The following is a 22,709-nucleotide window of genomic DNA, read 5'->3' as shown; positions in this document are numbered from 1 at the left end:
AGCAGGCCATTACTTCCTTAATGCACAAATATCTTACATAAATATGTAACTAGTGATAGCTAAATTCAGAGATATTTTTTTTTAGTGTTAATAACATTTTCCTGACATTATTAAGAACTCATAGATCTATTTACAAAATTGTATTTTCCATCCAAATGAAAATAGTATGATTCTATATTTGATGCACACTATAAAACCATATTGATCCTGTCCTAGTGCATACCTATATACATATACTTATGCTTTTCCTACAAACTTCTTGAATTAAATTCTGAATTTTGTGGGCATTTTCCCACAATATCTAAAATTACTTTTTAAATCCAAGATTTCTACCTGAAAATCTGAATATCAAGCTCTTCATACACACTCCAAAGGAACAACCAGCAGAGAATGTAAGCCAAAGATGCTAAGAGAAGTCTTTCTAGGTTCAATCAACCTTTTCAGTAACCTAGTTCTTCAAAACTTTCATTTGACAGTCTGCATATTACCAGAAATCTCACCCATATTCCTCATATCTACATGGGTTTAAGACTTGATTCTCCGTATTGTTTAAATTTTTTTCATCACCTGGATAAATTCCCTGGTCCTGCCCATTGTGCAGTTCCACAAACTGTTGTCCTGGCATGTGTCAGAAATCAGGCACAGCAAGGACAGCCTGGGGCAGCATTGTCATTAGAGCCATTGTTTGTCAGCTGGCAGCCTCAAACACATATGCAGCCTCCTGCAAATATCATTTTAGGCTTATATAAGCCTCCTGGATGTGCTTAGGTAGCTCTTTCAACTGTCTTACATGGCTGCAATACTCCTCCTTCTCTAAAATTGATCCCAGGCCAGCGATCAGCATGCATATATACTCCATCTCTTCAAGATAGCCTATTTCACTTCCAGAGTTCTCAATTTAGCACTTAACTGTATTTGTGGAAATAAACTACCAGTCTGCATGTGTGATAAGTCACATTATTTTGGGTGCATAACAACACAACAAAAGTGTCTGTAATAAATCACCCCTCTACACTTCTGTGCCCACTCGACAGAACACAGCCATAAAGTCTCATTTCTTGAGTGATGACTTCTTCACTATTTTTGATTTCAACCAGTGCTGTGAAATAGCAGACTCTTACTTCCCTTCTCCTCTGTTAAAGCTAACTTTGACTGAACCCCATATCTCCATAACAAAGTCTCTAAGTCACTCACTACATGTATTCTCCTGAAAAGAATAAATGATCAGAGGTCAGCATCATCCTCAACTGCATCATTTTGCAGAGGTTATAGAGCCAGGAATAAAAGCTGGGTATAATTGCTTTCACCAGTGATGAGCACAATATTTGCCCAGAGAAATCCACAGAAATTTTGGTGAAAATCCAAGGATTGTGATACAAATAAAAGGAAGACAATTTTCTCTGATTATATTTCTGTATATTCTGATTAGCGTTTTATTCACTCTAGCAAGTGCAACAGGAGTCTGGATAAATGAGAAAAACCTTGCTGAAAGCCTGAAAGATTACAAACTATTATCTGTAATATAGCCTATACCTGTTTCATGGTGCCATGTGTATTACTAAGGATTAGAACCAGAAGAAAAATTTTGACTAATGAAAAACTGAAAACCAAAACACTGAAATTTGGAAATGTGAGACAAAGTAGAGTAAGAATTTTAATTCGTCTCCCTTTGGCACTATCCTCTCCCATTAACCTGCTTCTTTACCTGGTCTTCATTTCCTAAATTTCCTATGGTGCCTCAGGGAACACAGACAAAGCCTGGGGGTAGGCATCACCTCAGCAAGAATGCCCTGCAATTACAGTGATGCTAACTTTGAATATTTTTCTCTTTTATTTGAAAATTTACATGCACTCATTGCTCCTTTAAAATACATAAAACTTTTCTACAGTAAGCAGACAGACCTTGTAATACATTATTTCACTGAAACTGAAAAATAGCTTCAGTAAATATATATATATACAAATTGACAAAATACTTTGAAGAAAAGCTGACCATGTATTATCTTATTTTTTCCAAAATCATCTTAATGAAGTATGACTGTATTAAGTGTATATATATATATATGTATGTAGCTATAACTACACTAAGCTAATAGACAAATGCCATATAACTGCTAGGAATTACTGTCAATTGAAAACAACTGGTGCTGTAAATGTGTATTGCATTGCTTTTTCTAATAATTATATCATGAAATTGTGTACACAGCTTGGCTCTACTCAAGGCTGTCCTGCTAATCTTGAAAAAAGAAATAGATCAGAGAAGTTTCATGTTGCCAAAGTCTTCTCGCATATGGTAGGAAAGCTGTCTCTTATTGCATCTGCTATAACTCAGTGTTTTCCCCGACTGCATAGTTGCTATGAGAGAAAAACAAACAGCATATTGCTCAAAGACATCTCTTGCATTTGGAAACCACCTCTCTCATTCTTGAGACTTTGGTGCTATGGAAGATGACTCCAAGTCAGTTTTATCACTGAAAAAACAGTTCTTCAAAAATGTTCAAAGCCTCATTATTATTTTTAACTGTTTTTTTTTTTTTTTTTTTTTTTTTTTTTCCAAAATCTCTTTCTTTGCTGTTTTCCCATTAAGTAACACTGTCAGTTTTCTTATGCAATTGTTGCTATCTGTGTTAAGTTATATGTACTTAACTCAAGAGGCAAAAGAAGGTACTTTTGTCTTCCATCAGTGCCAGTTCCTTTGTCCTCAAACAAAGAGCTTCAGAATTTGAATCAAAGTGCTTTCCTGATATTCAGACCTCTAATTGAAAGTATAGGATGAACTTAACACACATTCCATTCATTATAATTCATGAACAACTTTCTTTTCTTGTTGCTCATTGAAGCAAAAATATTGAAGTACAAACTATTCCATTTTCTTCCAAATAACCTACATAACCGGACAGAAACTGTCATCTGACCTACTTTCTCTGCAGTTCTGCCCCTGGCCAGTCCTCCTGCCCACATAAGGAGTACAATGTTTTTAATTTTATTTTCCATAGGAAAAGGAGGCTTGATCAGATTTCTTCTATTTGGCAGTTTCTAACTCTGTTAGAAATTATATTTTCCCTGTATTAAGCCATTTAGAACATTCACAGCTCTTCTCAAGATCCCAAACCTTCATATTCACATTTCATTCCTTACCCAGTATGCTCCAACCCCCGTGAAATCTCACATGTGAATCATGCAGTCTCAGATTGTTAGCTACACAATTTTCTAAGCAATTTACACATGCAAAGATTGCATACAAAGAAGTGGTATAAATTATAGTGTACTTTCCCTGTACACTGCTTGCAACAACAAAGAACTCAATATTCCTTCAGCATGCTATATGCTTAAAATTTCATGAACTGGATGTTCATTGTATAACTTTTTCTCAGTAAAAATTCAGTTTCTCTTAAGGAAATAAGTAATACCTTTAGAGAAACATCTTTCCCATTATGGCCGTTGTAGGTGACATCTTTTGGATGTCTGCACTCTTGTTAATCTTCTGGGAATTCATTTAATTTCCCACCATCAGTCTTTGGTTGGATCTTTATTAGATATAAAGGTTTCTCCAGGCCCAAACATTCAGCCCACAAATCCATGCTTGTATAACCTAAACCTAAACCATTTTAAGATAAACTTGTTCTACTAAACTAAAAAAAAAATCCTTCTCCGTGTGTACAATGAAGCTCACAGGCAGGCTACGAGTATTGCTCCAAACGAAGCTTTATACAGGCTGACTTCAACGTTTCTTCCTGCTTATTAACATATTGTAAACCCAGATTTCCCTCTAATACTCCAAACTCTTGTTCCAAATTACTTAAATACAATGGCCCGTAAAGCTCAGCTTCCCAACCCAAATGTCTACAGTGAATTAAAAACAGCCCCCACAGTAGCAATGAAATGTCTCCCATGCTTACTCATCACAGCAAGCAAAGCCATTCCTGACAAATTCTATCAAGTCAAACTACAGCAACCAGCAGCTTTCTTCTCATCAACCAGCTGTACTCGGGTGTTAAAATTCCTGTCAATTACATAAAAAGTCTGCCCTTCTCCAGGGTGCATAAAGTTCAAGATAAAACAAAACAGATCCAGCTCTTCAGTATTTCTTGCAGTTCAATGGCTCTTTTGCCTGCCAGGGCCAAAGGCAACCTCTCTCTACAGCCTGTTTTCTCAATTATTTCCCTTTCTTTTAAAGTTCTCCTTTTCTTTTCTTTTCTTTTCTTTTCTTTTCTTTTCTTTTCTTTTCTTTTCTTTTCTTTTCTTTTCTTTTCTTTTCTTTTCTTTTCTTTTCTTTTCTTTTCTTTTCTTTTCTTTTCTTTTCTTTTCTTTTCTTTTCTTTTCTTTTCTTTTCTTTTTCCTCTCCTCTCCTCTCCTCTCCTCTCCTCTCCTCTCCTCTCCTCTCCTCTCCTCTCCTCTCCTCTCCTCTCCTCTCCTCTCCTCTCCTCTCCTCTCCTCTCCTCTCCTCTCCTCTCCTCTCCTCTCCTCTCCTCTCCTCTCCTCTCCTCTCCTCTCCTCTCCTCTCCTCTCCTCTCCTCTCCTCTCCTCTCCTCTCCTCTCCTCTCCTCTCCTCTCCTCTCCTCTCCTCTCCTCTCCTCTCCTCTCCTCTCCTCTCCTCTCCTCTCCTCTCCTCTCCTCTCCTCTCCTCTCCTCTCCTCTCCTCTCCTCTCCTCTCCTCTCCTTCTTTTCTAGAGACATCTGATGTGCAAAATACAGGTACTTCTTTTATGCCTCCAGTTCTTGATACAACAGCACATTGTGGGGAAAAAAGCAGGTATTTTTTATTAGACTGCCGATTTGGCTATTTCATGTGACAGGACTGTACTTGGATTATTAGAGATGTGTTCAGTACCTATCAATAAAAATTATTATTTTGTGAGCAATTTATCTTCAACACTTTAATATAGTGTCTTCTGATACACTTGCATGAAGTTTACCTCCAAAGGGACTCACACATCGCAAAAACAGGTCTGAGACACACTTCTGGCCGGGCAAGCAGTTCCAGTCCAGGAGGGAGGACTTGTTGGCTGAAGCATTGTGCCATCTCTTTCTGTCTCTCACTCTCTTCTTCTCCTTGAACATGATGACAAAGATATATTTGCTGGCAATTGATGCCAGGGAAATAGAAAAGGATCAGATGACTCCTTTTACGTTCTCTGTTACAACAATTTGCTCCCCCGTTGATTAATTATTTTTCTTTGCTTTAATGACTACACAACAACTAACCCTGCAGTTCAGCCTGGATGCCTTGCATGACTAAATATGCTTCTGCTGAAGCTTTTCATGCTGATTTACTCATGTGTTCTGGAACTTTTTGCCCAGGTGTTAGATTAAGACACGCAAGCCCTAACGCCTACACCTTGAATCATGCATTTCCTAAGTCTATTTCATGCCCCAGCTGCCGTCTGGGTTGGCCTATTCTTAGATCCCCTCTATGCTGCCAACTCTTGCAATACAATTATCAGTAATGTTTTTTGCCTGTCCTTGAGCCTGCTGCAGGAATGACACGAGAAGCTTCAACTTTCTCATATAACTCATCCCTCCTGGGGAAAAAGTATAAGAAAAGCCAAATGGTCTAATTAGCCTCGGCTTCACAATCTGGAAAGGACAGACATCAGACCTGCTTGCTGCAGGAAGCAAGGAGTTCTTTCTCCATCTCCTCAGGTGCCCATACTTTTCCCAAGGGAGAGAAGCTAAAAAGACAGAGGAAAGAAACAAAGGGCAAAGAAAGGTAGCTCAGTTCCCTCTTTCTTTCCTCCTCGCAAGACAGGATTTGTTCCTCTTGGCTTGTCTACTTTTAGTAGTGTGTCAATTCAGCAAGCAGGTAACAGCTATGTCGGGATCCAATGGCTGGAAGGACCACAAGTGCCAGTCTGCTAGCACAGGAGAAATATTAACTAGCTGCCCAGCTTCTGGAGGGGGCTGGCTAGGATCCCACCACTTCAGAGAATGAGGTTGAGACTGGGGGAAGCAGAGAGAGATCAAATTTTTTTTCTGCATCCACCTTGGCAAACCTGTCTTTAAATCTGCTTTCCTTTCAGCAGCAAATGTAAATAAAGCCTGTAAATGCCATGCAGACATCGTTGCTCTGTTTGAGAAAAACCTGGGCTCTGATATATATGATTAGGAGCATGCTCATTCTGCCAGTAATTACAAGATCTTTAAAGAGGCTTCTTGTGAAATTAGCTGCAAGCCTCTCCGTGTAAGAAAATCAGAATCCATTGCAAAGGAGAAGTGATTATATAGCTTCCTCCCATAGTCTATAATTAAGGTATGCTTATGCTAGAGAATGAGATTAGAAAAGCTGAGTATCCTGGGAGATTCATGGAAACTCATTTCTGCCCTTTTCTTTATGTATACGTATGGAACATATTATTTCCCTTTCTTGCTTTTGTCCTCATAGTGCAAGGATTTAGCTTCACGTATTTGCTGCAGACTGGAAACAGGAAAAAATGTCAACACAGCACAAAGACTAATGTTGTACATCACAAAATATGAGTAAATAGATCACAAAGCGATGGTAATAGATGACAATAGATGGTAAATAGATGGCAATGGACTTCTGAGACTGGTCAAATGTGTCAGACTGACTTGAATAGCAGACAGTTATGAAAGATTGATTGGCAGGTACATGAAAGAGGCAACCTTAGTAACAAAACCACTTCAGAAAAATAACACATTCTGAAACTCCAGATTGCACATACTGGAAAAGACAAGAATTAAAGAGAGCAACACAGAATTTTGTAAAATGTCTGGAATGTGACAGAAATACACTTTTGGGGCCATCATCATCTTTTCTCAGATGAAAACTGAACAGAGACTGGTTTGTAATACATTAGCATCATCTACTGGATAGTGCAGGGACAACAGCTTAGAAACTGCAACAGCAAATAGAATATATACCAATATTGTGTATTTGGCAAGCCATTCAGAATAGGCTGAACAGTTCAAACACCTTTTTTATAACGTGTCATATTTGCTTTCCTGTCAGGGATGTTGATGCTTCTCTGGTAAAACATTGGGAGTAAATACAGGTTTTCTACCTAAAAAGTCCTAGTTTCTGGTAGCAGAAAGTGCTGTGTGGTAGCTGTAGGTAGGAGATATTTCTGAAATTATAATATTGGCATTTACTTACAAATATAACATTAATTATGTTATCTGCAGAACAATAACAATATCACTAATAATTGTTTGTAGAACCCTGCATTAATAACCAAAGGTCTTTGAGCACATTTACAAAGAAACCCAAAGAAATAATCTGCAGCCAGAAAGCAGCACTCACAGTCACCAAAGAGGGAAAGAGAAATCTGGTAGTATCAGATAACACAAAGCCCATTGTGAACTAAAGTCTTGAGTCTCTCTGCTGCTATGGATGTCAGACACTGGGCCTGGCAGAAGGGCGGTTGTTCTGGGGACTGGAGGAAAGCTCCCATCCCGCAGTGCTCCCTGGAGCACAGCAGAGCCTTTGCCCAGCTAAGCCTGCTGCAACAGGAGAGACTGCTGGCACTACAGAGAAGATGATGGAGCCCCAGTACTGCTGATTCTTGAGAGAGGAACTCCATTCTTTGCGTTTTGCACCCATCACTTATTCTGAGGGATGGGGCATTGCTGCTTCTTTCTCACACACACACAGTTTCTCAGAGTTGGGAAACTTTTTCTTATGCCCATGTTTTTACCTTATGCCCATATTGCCACACATCACAGTGGTTCAGAGAGAAGAAAAACTTAATTTGAGAAACACAGGAGTGTTAACACAGAACAGACGAGGACATCTTTAGTCCAGTATCCTCTGTGACAGAAGACAATTTGTATTGCTATATTTACACCATGACTCTATCTAATGTGTCCTATATGGTGTAAAAAACATGCAAAGAGTGTGTTTATCTGAAATACTTTACTTTCTGAACACAGGAAAAAAACAAACCTAGAAATGCTGGAAAGGAAAATGACATCTTGCAAAGTCATAAAGTTGCATTATGTAACACTGCACCACAGCCCCAGCTACTGATCAGCTGTGTCTTGAGACGAGGCACAGGGAGCCACTGACTGAATATACATAAACACGAATGTACATAAACTCATGAATATACATTAACAAGCAGGCAGCTTTTTTCCTGTAAATATAGTAGGAAGTTTGGCTATATAATTGTATTTTGCATGACAAAATTGCTTTTCTGCATGTTTTTAACTTTTCATTGTTAGGAATATTCTCTTATCTTGTGTGTATTTATTTGTACTTTTATGTATGCAGATACTAGAAGCTAATACTAAAATCAGGAGGAGTTGTGAATTGTGGATATTTACATTCTGATCCTTTGCTAGGTTTTCCAAAGATCCTTGTAAGCCTCCCCAGCCTTTACTAACTTAACAAACTGCTCTTTTTCAGCATTTTTAACACTTCTTCCATTTATGCCTTCCTTCCAACATTTATAGAGGCTTCAAAGAGCTTCATTTCTTTTGAGCTGTATACCTAAGGGGGATAGCAGGCAAACAGTCCCACTCTTAAAACACTGAGAGTCCAATTAGCGACAATAATTAAGTGAATTCAACAAACAAATGATCAGAGGTGAAAAGTAAGGAAGGTCAAGGAATAATAGCATGAGCATGTTCTGGTGATTGCCAATGACTCTGTGCAGTTTTCTGGTAGCCTAACCAGTACTAAGATGCTACTGTTTCATACAATGTGGTGGAGGTGAACTGCAAAATGGGGGTTAAAGGAGATATTCTGGGTCAATGTAACACAGCACTGAGACATCTGTACAAGTTGTGGATATACAATAACAAAAGTTGGAGACAGTGGTAAAGTGAAGGGGATGATCAGAAGCCCTAATATAGAGGAGGACACTTTGTTCTAAGCTGATGCAGCTGAGGAACCTGTCATAGCAGAGGAGGAGGAGATCAGCAGTTGAAGTGCATAGGGAAGATCATGAATTCATCAACATTTTGAATGACTGAGCATGTGCAGCCCAGGAGCTGAGACTCTAGATGTGGTAGAAGAACAGGCCTCATGACAAGTTTTGACATTTGGTCAAAGAACAGGGGGCCAGATCTTAGAGATATTATGAGGGTAAACAAAGGTAATAGCTTGCACATCACAGCCATACAAAAATCATGGTGCTTATCTAAATGCTAGGAGGGCGACTGAGTCAGTGTGGTTGAGAATAAAAGAACGTTAAACTCCTGATCAGCTATGAGCAAGCCATAAAGAGGCCAAAGAGAGGACTGCACAGAAGGAGGAGGGCAAGGAGCTAGGAGCCAGGTTTTAGAATGCCTGTGTTGAAACCATGCCACAAAGAAAAGAGATGGTGGCATGGAAAAGAATTATGTTGGATAATAGCTGGAAAAGAAGGAAGGGAGAAAAATTATTTGTAGGGGTCAGACTGTGAACTAGGAGGGAGAAGATTTAGAGAAGGAAATTAAGGTGAATAAAGAATGGAAGGAATTCAAGAAGCAGGGAACAATAAGTGGTGTTAAAGGCTCAAGACAAGATGAATGGGGTAGGAGTAAAGACCCCAAGATTTCTTTAGGATGGTTGATCATATGAGACTGGAGCACAAAGACTTCCTTTAAGCACCAACTTACACCTCTCTATCTTTTCTGAGGGCAAGACCTAGCTGATTCTGTCCTTCCTTTTCTTCAGAAAGGCAATTTGCATGACAGAACAAAAAGAAAAATAGCTAAAAATATCCATGAATCATGGAAAATTATATCTACTAAATCTCACAGTGTACTGCTATTGCCATAGTAACCCTTGTTGCTAGATTACTGCAAGCTGTTTCTTTGCTAAATTTTCCTAGGAAGCTTTGCCAATTTTCAGTTGGTTTCAACATGAAGTTTAATAAAGAATAACTCTGAGAACCCACATTGCATCCTTCTATTTCTTCTTTGCCACCTTCCCCCTTTTTATTCTCCTTTCTAAGAGGTAAGTCCTTTAGGGAAGGGTTTTCAAAGGCATCTTTTGCCTAAGGTGTAAATGGACTTCTAGGGGGGATTTGCACAATCTGCTAGGTTTCTGACTTGATTTCCAGTTCAGTGAAATGTAATCTGCTGTTGGAAAAAGAAGTATTACTTACAGCTGCTTTCTTTGGTTGTTTTTCTCATTCCATTTAATAGAAAAGTTCAGTTCATCAATGGTACAGCACCATGTATTATGAAACAATAAAATAAAAAGCAGCACGAGAGGGAACATGGAAAGACACCCCACCTCTTTGTCCTTCACTGTTTTCCAAAGCTAACATCTTCCAATGAAGTGTAGGAACTAAAAAGAAAGAAGGGGACTCAACCGATGGATTTATCTGGTGACAGTTTATTTCCCAGACATTGTAGAGCTGCATTTCATGTGTGCTCTGAATATTTTCAGATTCTGCTGAAGGTAGAATACCTAACTGTGTAACTTTTCTGCTCTCGCCTGGTGGGAATTTCAGGAAACTAATATATGTAGTGTGTATTGCCACAACAGAAGATGATTTGACTAAAAGATTTTGTAAAGCTTAATGAGTTAAGCTCACCATTGCTGTAGGTGCCTGGTTGGAAATGCACCATGAAATGCATGCAGTCACCCTTGCAGGGCAATGCTGTTGGCCTTTTTCTTCTGACCAAACAGGTTGGCATCCTTCTGGCAGATGTGCAAGCTCATGATCCAAGTAACACATCCTCTGGCCAATGTTAGTCATGAAACCCTGATGGTTAGAGCCAGACCATATTTTAGATTTTGGAAACAGACACATGATCACTTTGTCCATTTGACATAGCTCTGAGGAATGTAAAAACAAAATGCCTCTTGTTCTTCCTTTAAGAGGAGAAATGGGGTGGTTGTGGACATCTAGAAGCACCAATAATGTACTCACATGGAAAATCAAAACCATTTATGGGACAACTCCTGTGCCAACTGAAATACCATCCTGTTAGAGGAAAAAAAAAACTGTCTGCAAAACCAGGCAATTACTGTTTGGTTTGATTCTTGAGCATACCAAGCCAAAGGCTGACCAGTCAAAGAAACAACCTTATGAGTCATCAGATGCTGAAAGAAACTTTCATGCTTGCCCCTGGCACACACTGAAATGCAAAAGGGATGTATAATGGCTATGTAATTTCTTTTGCTTTGAAAGGAAAAAAAGGTTAAATATAGAGCTGAAGGCAGTGCTTCTGGTACAAAGGGCTTTTGAAGTCAAAGCTCTTAACCTCTTAAAATATGACTCAGTCCTCTACATAAACTTATTCTAGATAACACAAACTTGATTTTTGCTGCTACGTCATACTGTCAAAGAGCGTGTGGTTAAGTCATAGACTGCCATGTTTCATCTACAAAATGGGTCTGCAATACCACTTTTCCCTTCTTTTCATCCCTGCTTCTCCCTCCTCTTCCTCTTTGTTAGACATTGGAACAGGCTGCCCAGGGAAGTGGTGGAGTCACCATCCCTGGAAGTCTTTAAAAGATGTTTAGATGTAGAGCTTAGGGATATGGTTTAGCGGGGACTGTTAGCGTTAGGTCAGAGGTTGGACTCGATGATCTTGAGGTCTCTTCCAACCTAGAAATTCTGTGATTCTGTGACATTTCTGCTCAGAAAGAGCAGTCAGCCCCATCATCAGAAAACTGGACTAACGGGTACATTATTAACTTTTTGTTTTTATCAAATTCAACACCAATGCTAGTTACTCTCTACTCAAACCACAAAAGGGCCCTGCTGATATCAAGAAAAGTCAAGCATTTGGAGGCAGGTCGCACAAGATGATCTGTAGAGGTCCCTTCCAACCTCAACCTTTTTGTGACACTGTGACATAAGCAATGTATCACGGCTTCTTTGAGAATGGTACATACTTCTCACCCTGCTTCTGACAGCCCAAAAGCTGCATTCCATGGCCTCCAAGATCCTCAAAGGTTTAGTCCATGAAGATGCAGCTACCATGGAAAACTAACACCCAAATAGACTCTTGAGCTTACAAAGATTTGTGTTTATGACATGGACCATTGTGAAAACATCTTTCACATTTTTTTTCCTTAAAAAACAAAAAAAAAATAGTAAATATTTAATAACAAAATAAAAATCTGTCATAGTTACTGTTCTGAAGCATTATTACCATCCAAACCACATCTCCTCCTCTTTAAGGATTTCATTATCAATCATGGCTTATAAGTTCTTAAAGAACATGGCAGTAAGAATTCACGTGAACGCACCGTGTAGATGTTGAAATTCCAATTTGCCTCATTTCTATTGCGTGCTTCAGAGCACGCTTTAAGCATCCTTTACATCTCTTCAAGACACAGAAGCACTGTGGTTAACACCTGCGGCACCTGCAGGGCCACTTTCCCTTGGATGAACACATAGCTAAAACATTTCTTATTAGTGCCACACTTAACACCAAGAAGATGCTCAAAGCGAGGGCACGCTGGTGGCAGATACAAAGAACGTGAGGTCCCCAGCACGTCTGCTGCTGCTCTCTCTATATACACACATATATAGATAGATGCTACCAGCAAGCCTCATTTTGACCTAATTATTGACCATGGCATGCTTTACAGGGCTCCGAGAAACTCTTCTGTCTCACATTTTATTTTGTAGAGGACACAGGGCCTAAGTCCTGCACTCAGCCCCGTTCCTTTGAAGGCACTTTAGCTGAAGTTGGTTTTCTGTATCACTGAGCGAGAGCAGAAGCAAGCTCCATTTACCTTAGGGAAAAGGAAAAGTACAGCCTTCACCTGGTAGACACAAAAACATTTTATTTTAATTTAAATGTTCACTTTGACATAAAAGCCACTAATCAGATAGGTTACTAACTGCTGCTATAATGCAATCCAGTATTTATTCCTGCACCGAGGTACTTCCTTCCTAACCAAGTAAAACATTGCTCATCTCAGCCTACCACTGAGAAATCCTGGTGCTGGTATCTACAGCTCCCAGCCCTCCCAGGATAGCTGCACAAAAATTGATGGGATTGAAGTTCTGTTCCTCTAAAAAATATATAAATAAATTAAAAAATAAAAAAATAAAAGCACCAATACCAAAATATGCATTTGCATGAGCATGCAGCTCTCCAGAGCTGACTTATACCTTAAAAATAGTTGAAGTGCTGTCTTTTTCTCTCTTGTAAGAAGAGAGCGCTTGAGCCTGTTGATCAAACACATCCCCTGCTTTCCCTGTTCAGGCACAAGTTTCCAGACTCAGACTCTGAACGTAATTTCTGTTCCTCCCACACCCTGTGTGTGTTGCAGAATTTTACCGTCACATGCCAAACGTGCAGTAAAAACTTTTGCAAGTTATTAACAGTCATGATGGGTACTTCAGTTTTGACTGCTTTAGCCTTTTGAATCGGCCTGTTTTGGTTTTGTTGGCGTTGCTTTTTTTTGTTCATGAGAGATCCTAACCCTGGGAGATCTGGAGAAAAACGGGTTGAGGCAGGATCGCATGGGGCAGCCCTTCTCTCTGGCAGGCCAAATGGCTCGGGGGAGCCAGCCCCAGAAAAGGGGCCCTCAGCCCCCCAACCCTCCTCTTTCCTCCACGCGAGGGCATCTTGTAGGCTGCTCCCAACACAGCCACCTTGGGCCACTCCATCACAGAGCCTGGCTGAGGTCACAGTGGCCACCCCTGCCCCAGGCCCTATAAAAGGGGCCCCCTGCCACTGGCCCGCCACTCGCTGAGCTTCGAGGCCCTCTGACTGCCAGCTGGTGCTGCAGGAAGAAGAGCAGGAGCAAGGAGGCGAGAGGCAGCCTTCATTGGCGTGCAGGAACAGCAATGCTGTCCGGGCAAGAGCCAAGAAGAAAGGCAGCTAATGAGAAAGAGAAGTATCATGGGCAAAGGGATCGCGCCTATGGCACAAGAAACACCAGTGCCCGCGACACCTCAGGCGTGCAGCCCATGAATACTTACTATCAGCGGTACCATTGGCACCGCGAGGATGCGGGGAACAGGCCACCCCGTCAGCTGTACAGTGACAGGGGGCCTGGGCCTTCCCGGTGTCACAACGGTGGCGTGGAGCAAAAGGAGCGGCGCCAGACAGACAGCCGTGGGGAGCAGAGGCGTGCCAGTCGTCCGGATTACAGCACGGGACCCAGCCGTGGCCGTAAAAAAGACGGCAGCGTGGAAACCGTGCACGGAAATGAACCGGACAGTGGTGTGGGTCCTAGGCACGGAACCGGACGAGCCCCCGGCGCGGCACCCTGGCCCGAGAACACTCTGAGTGGAAGGCAACCCACGTGGGCAGTCCCGGGAAAAGACTGGCTGCTCCTGCTGCCAAATGCCGTGGAGCCCATGGAGCTGGGTCCAGCCGAAGAGGCAGAGGAAGCAATGGAAGTGGACCCGGCTCCACCAGATCAGACCTGGAACTGCCCCGGCACGGCTTCGCTGTCTACCATCAGACAGCACAAACAGTGGCGCAGGAGTGCCCGCCCGGCTCCCTACTCGTCGCGCCGGCTCCACCCCAAGCATTAGCTTGGGGCCACCGAACAGCACGGACATCCCGCAGGGTCACCTGCAGGATGTCCTGGCAATAAACACCTCTTGCCAATTCTCAGAGGTTGTGAGAGTGCTTCTTTCCCATCCCCCAGCCCTTGCGCGAGAGGTGGCATCTCCTGCACAGAGCCTGGAGGAAGAGCACGAGAGAGGACCCAGCTTCCTTGGGGCTGCTGCGCTGGGGTGACAGGAGGAGTCCCCATGGGTTTTAATCTTTAACACTTGTGAAAATAGACTAAAGGGTGAAAATAGACTAAAGGGTGAAAATAGACTAAAGGGTGAAAATATTAGGGTATAAGCAATTATAGGTGGCTAATTTCTTATAATAGAAGTGAGTTTCTATATCCGAGTAATTGGAGAAGGCTGAGGTACTCAGCAACTTCTTCACCTCTGTCTGCACTGGCAGACGGCCTTCCCAAGCCTTTCCTTTCCCTGAACCCGTAGATGCAGGCTGGGGGATCAAAGTCCCACCCACTGGAAGCGAAGAGCAGGTTCGAGACCACCTGAAGGATCTGAACAAGTACAAGTCTATGGGACCTGATGACATGAATCCCAGAGTCCTGAGGGAACTGGCTGACGGAGTTGCCAAGCCTCTCTCCGTCATAGTTGAAAAGTCCTGGCAGTCAGGTGATGTCACCGGTGAGTGGAAAAAAGGAAACTTCATGCCCCTACTCTTCAACAATTCAAACAAAGAATTGAACAAAGAGCACTACCTTTCAACAATTAGAACAATGAGGAGACATTCCTGGCTGCCCAGGGAAGTGGTGGAGTCACCATCCCTGGAAGTCTTTAAAAGACGTTTAGATGTAGAGCTTAGGGATATGGTTTAGTGGGGACTGTTTGTGTTAGGTCAGAGGTTGGACTCGATGATCTTGAGGTCTCTTCCAACCTAGAAATTCTGCGATTCTGTGATTCCCCTTCCTTCTGGTTGGTGAAGAGGAACTCAGAAAGTTCTCTGAAAATGAAGATGTATTTTGTCCTCAATGAAACAAACACACAAATATATATCATGAGGTATCATGAGGGAAGACCTGGCAGGAATCAAATCTTGTGCAGTAAAACAGGAAGAGAGAACAACTGTACAAAATATATGCATAGTGTCCCTTGAAAGACTCCCTCTGAGTGCTGTTTTCAGTGAGGGAATTTGGTATCACCACAGAGGTGTACAGTTGCAGCTTTATAAGACTGGGAGAAGCTATGAAGAGTAGGAGTCTGACCAGAGAGTGACTGAGGTCTGGGATAGGCTACAAAAATTCATAAAATACTGGAAAGGTTTAAAAAGAAAAGATCTCAAAAGTTTTGAGCAAGAGGTATATGCAAATGTGAGCTCTTTCAAAGGAAAATTATGGTATACACCCACAAGTAGGTCAGCTCTGAATCATTAAATTAATTTTCAGTATTGGTTTAGGAAAAAATATTTCATACCTTTTATGTTTAAAAACCTCTCTCTATACATATTTGCACAAGCCAGTTTAGGGTAAACTATCTCAAATTGCCTCACAGCTACTCTAAGAGAAAGTTCAGTTACCCTTGAGCAGCTGATATATAATGGCTTTTTGTTCCAGTGCCTACACAAATGCTGTCTCCTTGGAATAAAGTCTAAGTAACAGGAACAAAGTCTAAGATTCTGTGTTAAGTAGATGAGCATTGGATCCAGGTTTCTAAAAGGTGATTGAGAGGTCATCTAACATTTAAATTCATCTTTCCAGTTTTCATAGTAATCATCCATCAATGCTGCAGGATGAAGAGCTGTGGGTGAAGAACTCTTAGGCAAGACAAAACATCCCCAAATACCTCCCAGGCCTACAGTATGCGTTGCAAGACCTGTCCAGACTACCTGCGAGGGATACTGTTATTAAACTTCCAGTTATGTCCATGTTTTCACAATAAGACATGTTAGAAAACTGGGAAAATACCAGATGTTAATATTTCAATGTATTAAAATTGGAGAAACTTGTCAGATGCTAATATTTCAATGTGTTATAAGTGAAAGGCTAAGATTCTCACACACTTTCATAGTTTTTGCCATCTTCCTACTCTGTGCAGCCACATAAAATTGTCACAATCCCTCCCACATATTAAAATGTCTTCCTCAATTAACATTCCTTGTCAAATTATGAGGACAGATGACAGAAGAAAAGGAAGTTTTTCAACAGAATTATTGAACCGATGGATCTCCGCCTTTCATTTTTCTTTTAGAATTGGGCTGACTTTGAGTGGGAAATCCTGTTTTATGCAAATACTAGTCCATGTAATAGTCACATTTCTGAAGTCACATTCTATGGAAGCCGGGGATGAGCACTTGTCTCACTGGACTTCTCCCCAACACAACCCTGATCTGAAGCAGCATGGCAACTTTCCCTGGAAGTTTCCAGAAAGGGAGGGAATGGAGGACCAGTTCGGATGCTCTATTTGGCACAACAGTCTGTTGGAAAATTCCAGCATGGTGTAATTCAGGTAGAAGCCTCTAAATCAGTGTCTGCTCTGGACAATTTGGTCTGATTTTCCAGTGCAACAAATACCATGTCGTTGTGAGGAGAGAGACAGACCCTCATCCATCTCAGAGGTGTTGGCTGGCTAGGAAGTCAGCCTGCAGCTACTGAGCAGAGGCAGCTCAAGTCTAAGTGCAAAATATTAACCCAGAGAGCCGTGCTGCCTTTTGAATAGTGAAGTAAGTAGAAAACTGAGAAGCAATCTGGGGGTACTGAAGGAGTGAAAGAATGGAAGAAAATCTGGGGACACAATTCTGTAGGTCACACAGCTCCATTACTTTTGCTGTTGGAAGAACAACTTTGCTAAAGTGGTGGCAAGCCAAAAACAACAGTCAAGGGCTTTTCCTGGGGTTTCTCTCATATTTTAGTCCTTTATTGCAGAAGAAAGAGTAAAAAATGCAAAACATGTTCTATACTTAATGGATGGCCCTTAATGACATCTAAATCTTCTAGAAATCACAAAGCAAACAGATTGCCTCTTGAACTGCAGGAAAGTTACTGTGAACGTGCTTTGACTTCTTTTTTTTCTTTTTTTTTTTTTTTTTTTTTTCTTCAGTCCTCAAGTTCCTCAGGTGAAGGAGTTGTAAATTTATGAGACGACCTGATCTGAAATGCTCCCTTCATTAGAGGTTAGGAAGAATTTTGTGCAGGCAGATCTGCCTAGACAAACACACACACTATTGCAACACATAGATACATACTGAAGCTGATCTGGTTTGAATTTCAAACATTGAATCTAAGCAGTAGCTAACTTCCAAGTAATATTCAATTTTTATCATGTTGGTGTGTTTTAAATTGATTTTCATAGTAGTGACCAGTTCTCAATGATATAAGGTCTTGTCAGTAGGTCTCAAGCCAAGCTCCACCAATGGCTCTTGAATTGCTATTAATTTTATGCAGTTACAGAATTTAAAAGGCTTATAGTCTGATTAAAAACTTGAAACGCTGACATTTTATGGACAGTATACATAAGGGAGGTTGTAATTACTAAATTTTCATTTAACGAATTTTAACTTGGAGATGGCCTTACAAATGAGGGTATTAGAAATGATTCAGTACCGGATTTCTCATTTAGAAACTCATTTAGCTAGAAAAAGTGAGCTATTAATCAATTATTTAAAATTTAGTCTAAAATGCCACTATGACAAAGGAAATTCAAAATATTGAGGAAATCAGGAGGTAAGGAATTCTGATCTCTCTCTTTTTCTTAGTCTTGAGAGAACTACAGGAGTTTATTCACAGGATTTTCTGACAAGGCTGTGGGTAACAGCAAAGACTTCATGACCCATTAAATGCTTTTTTATCCTATGCTTGCAGGAGCCTTATTTTTGCTAGAGCCAGGAGCCTACAACAGAGTCTAATCCCTGCTTTTAGAAACTAGAAGAACCACATCTGTAGTTGTGTCTAGACTGTAGCCCTTTTTAAATGAATCAGTGGGCTAGGGAATGTAGTCAGGCTAAATATTTTGAGATTTCATCCAAAGACTTGGAGCATGTTTTCAGAGAAGGCAAATAAGGCCAAACAGCTAATGCTGCTAGGTGATATTATTAAGCCTATAAAAAAATGTCCTTTCATCAGCACTTTGCATACAGGCAGCAGAGGTCCTATTGCATCCTTCTGCTTGCTTATCTGGGTGGTTATCAGTCTATCAGCTGTGGACACCATTTTCTGTCTTTCACAACAGCTAGCAGTTAAAGCTGGCTGAGGGTGAGCGGGTGTCACTGCTATGTCATGTAAGGACAGTCACAGAAAGGCTGCTCGCAGGAATTTGAAAATGTGCTGAGGAGTAGGGAATTAGGCCAGATCATCATCAGCTAGATTGCAAAATATTATGGAAATTGATCCGGGATACCCAAGATGAACACCATTTCTTTTGATAGTGTGGGTCCAAACAGTATACAGATGTTGCCTTCTTTCCTAAAAACAGAATGTGCAGGGGCAATGGTTTCCTGAACAAAGGTTAACTGATTTTAAAGACGCATCCCTGAACAGTCAACACATTTTGGAGACAAGACAACAAGCAGCATGAAAGCTTGCTTAGAGCAAGATCTCTGGAATCTGTCAGCTTTCTGAGCAAGAGGAGAGGACTAGTTTTCCCCGGCATGCTCTGTCTCCAATGCTAAAAGAAGATACACAGCTTGAACCAGGCTTGCTACATTAAAGGTTCTCCAAGTTCTGCCCTCAAGACAGGTTGGTCCAAACTACACTGCTAACTCACAGTGGGAAACAGATCAGGCGCAGGCAGTTCGCAAAGCTTTTAGCCCCAAGTGTAGACTGAGATTACTGTTCTCCCCAGGACTTGTGAAGCTTTAAAGACTGCGCACGGTTTCCTACCTTTCCTCAGCCTTCACCTGGTTTCACATCATGGCTCCAGAGCGACTCTGACGCACCGAATGGATGAGACACGCACATCTGTTTTCTGCAATTACAAAGATAGAGAAAACATTTCATGCAGGGTATTTAAGCATTGAAATTATTATAAAATAAGAACTATTTTTATGTTGAACTGTCAGCAGGTAGATTTCTCCTGGTTTTCACATTTTTATGCTGCATTTCCTATATCATGCAGTAGATGGCAGAGTCCATCAAAAAATTTCGCTGTCATTTTCGCAGAAGGAAAGTTGATCACACTTTTATCTTTGTTAGATTCTCATGTTTAATTTAAAATAAATTTAGAGCAACCTTTTTATGGTTTTGGACATTTTTAACGTACATAATATTTCTCTTGTTGCAAGGTTTATTTCTTTTTAATGTAACTTGTATTAATAAAAGATTAGTCTTTCAAAATTGCGTTGATATTTCAGATTTTTTTGATGAGATTTGAGATATACTGGACAACTTTAATAAATTTCTTAACTTAAACTACACTTAAGGTTCTGCTGCTATGACATATGAAATATTAACTTCCATGCTATTTGCATTTGATTCCATTAGTCATACTAGAAACAGCAGAAAAGAAGCGTGCTTAAGGCACAGAAAAGAGAAATAAAAAACATATCAGAATTAATCATAATTCAGCAAGCATAGTTCCAAATATTCAGTTGCAAAGACTGAAAAATATTAAATTAATCCCCACCCTAAAGTTTAATAAAAAGCATTACTTTACTTTCTTCCCATCAATCCAGATTTCTAATAAAATATTTCTTAATGTTATTTTCAAGCTTTTGACCGTCAGCTGAAATGCTATAGACTGCACCTTGAGATTTCATTGATTTCTACAGGTGAGATATGATAAAGTGTGTGCAAGTTTTAAAGAGCAGTAAGCAAGCTCGTAACTAAGAGGAACGTAATGGTTTATTCTCAGAATTAGTCTTGCGATCCAAAGGGTTCTAGCAGAGAAACATAACCAAGGATTATGAAAATTTCTTCTCTGAGTACAGCATGGCAGTCCAGCTGGCAGTGCAGGGACCATGCACTACAGCCGGCCCATTTCTACTACCTAAGAGGAGACAAGAGTGTATTTTGACAGTGTGTGCTCTTTGCACAAAAGCGGAAGATCTCAGTTTGTGCTTACCGAAGCCAGGGGCTAAATTTAAGACAGAATTTCCATGGGAGCAGAGAGCCTCTGGGCCTCTGCTACAGGAGCATGGCCCAGCACTTACAGCTCCTGTGTGGCCTCTGAACCTGCCGTCTGTCCTGTGTGGTGGAGGAAACGGGCTGTGTTGCTCTGAGGTATCAGAGAACAGGTGGAAGTGTGGAACCAGGCAGGGGATAAAGTTAACGTTATCGTAACTGAATCTGGGATTCCCGTACTGCCGTTATTTCTGGCTGTCACTGCCTGGAATATCGATTATCTCAGGTGTGACTCACATCAACAGCTGGCTAAAAGGAAGAGCTACCACCTCCCCTGTTTAGTATGAACAAACAGAACTTCCCATCCAAGTGAGATTGATTTAACTGTTACTGCAAATTTGCCAACGCAAATGTAACTGGTGAATGTGGTTTAACATGAGCAAGGAGTTCAACACAAATAATTTCCATCTCTAAGTACAAACCTTTAAAGCACACTCCTTGTTAAACATGTACGCACCCTTGCAGATAAACAAGTCCACTCTGCCAGCCCTCCTGACTTTATATATACCTGAGCAGTGTTCAGCTTAGGCTGAAGTCTGCCAAACCCCCATGACAAACTGAAGAGCCCTGGACTGTGTTGTTTTCCAACAGGCTCCCAGAACTGTTTTGTTTATTTTGCTGTTCAAGTGCTGAAGGCAGAAATGTATTTCATTTCCATTCTCTGTGGCATAGGAAGGTACCTGTTCTCTTTCATATGCAATAAAGGAGCTGTAACATATTTCACCCAGGCAAAGAAGAGCAAAAGGTCAATGTTTAAAACCATTCTCTAACCTTTTTTGGGGGAAATAGGCATTTTGTTTAAATCCCATATGATAAATTTTTTAGAGCCTCAATGTATTATTAGCATAATTAGCTTTAGAAAGAGAATGTAGGAGCTTATGGAATAGGAGAGAATGGTTGAGAGACAGTCAAGAACAACAGGATACTGTGGAGAAGAACTGAAGGCAGCCTCAAAAGCTTGGCTACCAGGTGCTGCTATTTCTCCTGGGACATGTAGTCAGTGACAGCCGTGTTTATTATACCAGTGAATTTCTATTAAATTTTTACTGACTTGTGAACTGAAGAAGCTCCTTGCCACTGCCTGGTACACCGAGCTGTCCACTCAGGCCCTGGATAAAACACACTTCTCACAGCTCTGCAGCTCCTCTGCTCAAATAAAGCCATGCTGGTCTCTGACAGCAGTGCTTTCAGACTCTACAGATTGTCCCTCAAAATCGAACAAGTACATGCAGATTCCCTCATGTTTGGTTCAAACATGGTGTGGTGGTTTTACCGTGCTAGGCAGCTGAACTCCACCACAACTGCTCTCTCACTCTCCCTCCTCCGCTGAGGAGGGGAATAAGTAAAAGAAAGAACAGCTCACGGGTTGAGATAAGGATAATTTAATTAAAGGGAAAAAATAATTATTAAGGAAAGATTATTAATTAAACAATTTATCTAAAGGGAAGTGAAGGGAAGGGTAAAAGGGAGGGGGAAAGGGAAAAAACAAAACAAAAACAAGTAAAGGCTGTGTGGAAGTGCAGAGGAAAGAAACTACTGTCTGCTTCCCACAAATGAGCGCTGCCTGACCACATCCTTGAAGCAGGGCCTCAACGCACGTAGCTGGTGTTCGGGAGGACAGACATTTTCACGAGAGCCCACCCCTCCCCTCTTCTTCCTTTTTCCACCTTTTATTGCTGAGTGTGACATCTTATGGTATGGAATATGCCTTTGGTTGGGTTAGGTCAGCTGCCCTGGGGATGTTTCTTTTCTCACTTTTTTTGCCCACTCCCTAAGAGGGTTAGAGCGAGTCCTGATGCTGTGGCAGCATTGCTCAGCAGCAGACACAACACTGATGTGATAACACTGCTGTTCTAGTGATAAGTGCAGAGTACAGCACTGTATGGGCTGCTGCAGGGAAAGTTAACTCCATCCCAGCCAGACCCAGTACGCACGGGAGACATTTCCCCCCAAACTTCACAGCTCTTCATGTGGGATCTGTTGCAATTTTAAACACAGGACTGGGGCCACCATGACGGGAGTTATCTACCTGTGAGGCTGAGACATGGCAAAGTCTCAAATCTTCAGCTAGGCAGCTCATCCATCACCAGCTGAAGCGCAAGCATTTATCCCACCTGTTAGCTCAGCCTTCAGAATACCGCGCTGTGAATGTGGTGCCATTTTAGCTGGGAAGCCGCTGTCTTGGTTCTCGGTTTCTGAGATTAAGATAGCCTGGACT

The 22,709-nt window shown here is 41.2% G+C and overlaps 1 protein-coding gene across 1 annotated transcript in view; it reads right to left on the bottom strand.

Annotated features, from left to right (window-relative positions):
- The window catches only part of C1QTNF4 (C1q and TNF related 4), a 39,252-nt gene extending 19,978 nt beyond the window's left edge, over positions 1–19,274 (bottom strand). The window contains exon 1 of the mRNA XM_068684783.1: positions 19,253–19,274. The gene's annotated coding sequence lies outside the window, so the exon portion shown is untranslated. The remainder of the gene's footprint in view (positions 1–19,252) is intronic.
- Between the last annotated feature and the right edge of the window lie 3,435 nt (positions 19,275–22,709).

The sequence above is a fragment of the Anas acuta genome, chromosome 5 (genome assembly GCF_963932015.1).
Source record: "Anas acuta chromosome 5, bAnaAcu1.1, whole genome shotgun sequence".
In the NCBI taxonomy this organism is placed as follows: domain Eukaryota; kingdom Metazoa; phylum Chordata; class Aves; order Anseriformes; family Anatidae; genus Anas; species Anas acuta.
Note: the sequence above shows the minus strand (reverse complement) of the source record. Positions and strands in the feature narration are given on the sequence as shown.